The sequence below is a fragment of the Bison bison genome, unplaced genomic scaffold (genome assembly GCF_000754665.1).
Source record: "Bison bison bison isolate TAMUID 2011002044 unplaced genomic scaffold, Bison_UMD1.0 scf7180017864371, whole genome shotgun sequence".
Lineage (NCBI taxonomy): Eukaryota > Metazoa > Chordata > Mammalia > Artiodactyla > Bovidae > Bison > Bison bison.
Genome location: NW_011494943.1, coordinates 14,241,538 through 14,247,016, shown reverse-complemented (window position 1 = coordinate 14,247,016; position 5,479 = coordinate 14,241,538).

The window sequence follows — 5,479 nt, the reverse complement described above, 5'->3', positions numbered from 1 at the left end:
GTTGGTGATGGACAGGGAGGCCTGGTGTGCTGCAATTCATGGGGTCGCAAAGAGTCGGACAAGACTGAGCGACTGATCTGATCTGATCTGATGCCTCATTGCCTTAAAAATAAATAAAAATTTGAAAGCAGATATAGCAAAATGTTAAAAGTCACTTAGATAGCAGGTGCAGAGAACACTATAATAAATTCTGAACTTTGCTTGAAATGTTTAACAATTTTTTTTAAATGGAGCCCTCTTTTGCAGAAATTGACAAGCTGTCTGGAAGATTCATAGAGAAATAGAAGGGACACAGAGTAGCCAAAATAATCCTAAAAAAAGAACAAAGACCTCCCAATTCCGAAACTTACTACAAAGCTACAGTAATCAAGGCAGTGTCCTACTGGCATAAGGATAGACATACAGATCAACAGAACAGAATTGAGAGTCCAGAAATAAACCTTACACTTATGGTCAATTGACTTTCAACAAGAGTGCCCAGACAGGGACTTCCCAGGTGGTCCAGTCGTTAAGACTCCAGGGTTCCACTGCCGGGGGCACAGGTTCATCATGAGTAGGGGAACTAAGATCCCACATGCTGTGTGCTGTGGCCAAAAAAAAAAAAAAAAAAAGAGTGTCCATGAAGGAAAGATTAATCTTTTCTATAAATGGATATCCACATGCAAAAAAATAAAACTGAATCTCCTCACTTCAGTTCAGTTTAGTCCCTCGGTGCTGTCTGGCTTTTTTCAACCCCATGGACTGCAGCACACCAGGCCTCCCTGTCCATCACCAACTCCCAGAGCTTGCTCAAACTCATGTCCATCGAGTCGGTGAGGCCATCAACCATCTCATCCTCTGTCTTCCCCTTCTCCTCCTGCCTTCAATCTTTCCCAGCATCAGGGTCTTTTCCAATGAATCTCCTACCACACATCATATATAAAATTTTTTTAAATGGATCAAAGAGTTGACTGTAAGAGCTAAAGCTATAACACTCCTAGACATAGACATAAATCTTTGTGACTTTGGATTAGACAGTGATTTCTGAGATATGACATCAAAAGCATAGCAATAATGTTAAAAATAGATAAACTGGACTTTTTTTCATTTAAAATTTTGTCCTTCTAAGGATACTATCAAGAAAGTGAAAAGAAAACCCACAGAATGAGAGAAAATATTCGCAAATTATGTATCAGATAAGGGCCTGGAATACAAAATATACAAAGAACTCTTACAACTCAACAATAAAATGACAAAAAAATATCTAACTAGAATGTGTGTGAAGGACCTGAACGGATGTTTCTCCAAAGAAGAGATACCAGTGGCCAATAAGCACACGAAAAAATACACTCAGCATCAATAGTCATTAGGAAGATGCAGATCAAAACCACAATGAGATACCACGTCACACCCGCTAGATGGCTACAGTCAAATAGAGGGATAATAAGAGGTGTTGGTGAGGATATGGAAAGGCTGGAACGCTCACACATTGCTAGGGAGGATGTAAAATAGTGCAGCCACTTTGGAAAACATTTCAGAGTTCTTCAAATTTTAATCTGCTTTCAAATTTTTATTATTTTTAAAGTTTTAAATCCAATTTTATTGGAGTATAGTTGCTTTACAATGCTGTATTAGTTTCTGCTGTATGGCAAAGTGGATCTGCTATAGACACACACACACGCACGCACACACACACACATGCACATATCCCCTCTTTTTTGGCTTTTCTTCTCATTTAGGTTAACACAAAGCGCTGAGTAGAGCTCCCTGTCCTGAGATAATAAAAGGAAGTTATGGAAATGGATAGTGGTAATGGTTGTACATGTTGTGAATGCAGTTAATGCCAATGAATCGAACACTTAAAAGTGGTGAAGATGGTAAATGTCATGTTATGCACATTCTACTGCAATTTAAAAAACCTGGGGCTCCCTGATGGCTCAGTGGTAAAGAATCCGCCTGCCAATGCAGGAGACATGGGTTTAATCCCTAATCCGGGAAGATCCCACAGGCCACAGAGTAATTGAGCCCATGAACAGCTATTAAGCCCTGTGCTCTCAGAGCCCGGGAGCCACAACTACTGAGCCCAGGGGTGCAAGTATGGAAGCCTGCACTCCCTAGAGCACGTGCTCCTCAACAGAAGAGGCCGGTGTACTACAGCTAGGGAGCAGCCCTCGCTCTCCTCCAAGAGAGAAAAGCCCACACAGCACCAAAGATCCTGCACAGCCAAAAATAAACACCTTTTAAAAACACAAAATCTGAACCCAAAGAAAGAGGATAACCATTCAGGAGCGGTTTGGAGACAAACCCCCTTCCCCCCACATTTATCAAAGCCGAGTGACCTTCAAGACGGTGAGGAAAAATCTTCATAAATGCTGTCCAGAGAGCAGACACTGGGGATGAATACTCTTTTACAAGATAATGACATCATATGTCTAAAACTCTCCTCTATTAAGAAAAAATGCCTGTGATGTGGTCTAGAGCAGCGCTGTCCAGTAGAAGTACAATGTGAGACATGTGTAATCTTACATTTCTAACAATCATGTTAAAAAAAAGACTGGGGGGAGGACTTATTTTTTACAAAGTATCTGTGTAACCCAGCATATACAAAATACCATCTCAGCTTGTAAATAATATAAAAAATCAGTAATGACATATTGTACTTTCATTCCTTTTTCACACTAAGTCAAGAGCTGATGTGTATTTTGCTCTTGCCACGCATCTCAGTGAGAACAAGCCACATTTCAAGGTTCAAGGGCCATGTGTAGAGCTCCAGGCTTCAGTGTGAGGGGCACAATTCTGAACCAGCCCTGAGTCCCTGGTTTCTTGCTCCACCACTAACAATGGGACCTATGGAAAGAGCCTTGTGTGCTAAGTTGCTTCAGTCGTGTATGACTCTTTTCGACCCCATGGACTGTAGCCCGCCAGGCTCCTCTGTCCACAGAATTCTCCAGGCAAGAATACTGGAGTGGGTTGCCATGCCCTGCTCCAGGGGATCTTCCTGACCCAGGGATCGAACTTGCATCTCTTATGTCTCCTGCATTGGCAGGTAGGTTCTTTACCACTCGCGTTACCTAGAAACCCCAAGTGCCTGAATAGCTGTGAATCTCAGTCCTGAAAAGTGGAAAGTGTCAGTTGCTCAGTTGTGTCCATCTCTTATCAACCCCATGAACTTGTAGCCCTCCTGGTTCCTCCGTCCATGGAATTTTCCTGGCTAGAATACTGGAATGGGTTGCCATGCCTTCCTCTAGGGGATCTTCCTGACCCAGGGATGGAACCCCAGGTCTCCTGCACTGGGAACAGATTCTTTACCATCTGAACCACCAGGGAAGCCAGAATCGCAGTCCTAGTCTTGAGAAATTCCTAATAAAATGGAGTTGAGTTGACCTGTCTAGGCCATATGGTTATTGGAAGCCTCCATCAAGACAATACATGATTATAAAGGTTCATACAGCTGTGATGTCTGATTGAATCTATCAATACCAAAATGCAATATGTTAAAATTATAGCCTAAGACCATCATAACCACAGGCAAGAGAAATACTTCTGGACAAAAATTCCCGGATGGTCCAGTGGTTGGGACTCTGCTTCCACTGCAGGGGGCACAGGTTCAATTCCTGGTCAGGGAACTAGGATCCCACATGCTGCAGGGTGCAGCCAAAAATAAATAAATAAAATAAAATAATTCTGGACAAATGAACTCAGGGGGAGGCATGCAAGGAGGGTAGCAGGGAGAAGTTCATGGTACCAAGCATCCGTATACAACTCCAGGCTAGTCTTCTCCAGGAAAAGAAGCCCCAAAGCCACAGTCACTGATTTGTGAATGTATGGAGCCTGAGAGACACATGGTCATAGCTGTTCTGCAAGTGGATTTTCTTCCCGGCTATAAGATGCTATTTCTCAAAGGAAGGAGCTCAGTGCTTCCTTGTTTATGAATTTATTTTTCAGGGGTGGAGTGATTTAAAGAGCTGGGGCTGTTTCCTGACAGTGTACACTGAGCCGGCCTGGAAGCCTCAGGCCCCAGCCAGGCTGACCACGAGCCAGACCCAGAGTAAGCTTCATCCCACGCTTCCTGTCGGGTCCGGCAGCCTGAGTTTCCTGGTGACCCTTTCCTGCACCCAGCTGATTCAAAGGCCTGGCAAGACCTGGTGCCAGCCAAGAAAATCTGAGGCAGCCAGGTTTGTTATTTCAAATCTCTAACCCAGCAGACCTCTGTGCTTGGCTAGTAAATAGAAAGTTTAAAACAAGGATGCATGTGATAGCTGCGATTTATAAGACAAGTGGGCAAAAATCCTTGCATGGCCAGCCTTCAAAATGTCAGCCCATTTCAAATTGAACGAATTTAACTAGTGTCATAAAATAATAAAAATGATGAACAGGGGGAAGGTAAAAATGGCAAGGCCATTCTAGGAAATGCTTTGGCAGTTTCTTATAAAGTTAAATATACACTTACCATGAGATTCGGCAATAGCACTCCTGGGAATTTATCCCCGAGAAAGGAAAATGTGTGCTCATACAAAGTCCTCTATACCAATGTTTACAGCAGTTTTATTTGTAATAGTCCTGTATTAGTCAGAATTCTTCAGAGAACCAGAACCAGTAGAGAGAGAGGTTGAGAGAGAGGTTAAGGGAGAGGGAGATTTCTCATAAGGAATTGGCTCACATGATCATGGAGGCTGACAAGGTCAAAGTTTCGGAGTCGGCGACCTGGAGATGGAAGAAAACCAATGATGTAGTTCCTCTGAGTCCAAAGGCCTGAAACCCAGAAAGAGCCGATGTTTCAATTTGAGTGTAAAGGGAAGAAAAACCGATATCTCAGCTCAAGGCAGTCAGGCAGGAGGATTCCCTTTATTTGGGGGAAAATCAGTCTTTTTGTTCTGTTCAGGCCTTCAGCTGATTGAATGAGGACCACCCACACTAAGAAGAGCAATCTGCTTCATTGAGTCTACCAATTTAATTGTTAAACTCATCTAAAACACCCTCCCAAAACAATCAGAATCAAATTTGACCAAATAGCTGAGCACCATGTGATCCAGTCAAGTTGATACATAAAATTAACCATCACACACACACACACAAAATTAACCATCACAAATCAAAAACTGGATACAAGCAAATGTCCTTCAACAGGTGAATGGATAAACAAGTTGTGGGCCAGTCATACGATGGAATACTGCTCAGCAATCAAAAGGAATGAGCTACTGATACATGAAACCACTTGAGGGCATCTTAGGGCTCTGTGCTGACTGAAAAAAAGCCAATCTCCAAAGTGTACATACTGGAGATGTACAATGCTGGAGATGGCTGTTATGGTTGTCTTGATTGCAGTACTCATCTCATAGCTCCTACATATATCAAATCATCACAGGCACACCTTAAATACACACAATTATAATTTGTCAATAATACTTGAATAAAGTTGGAAAAAGAGAAAAAAGATTAAGCCCTGCCCTTAAGGAAGGCTTTGCTCCTTTTTGCCTATTATAGAATTATATTTTAAAAT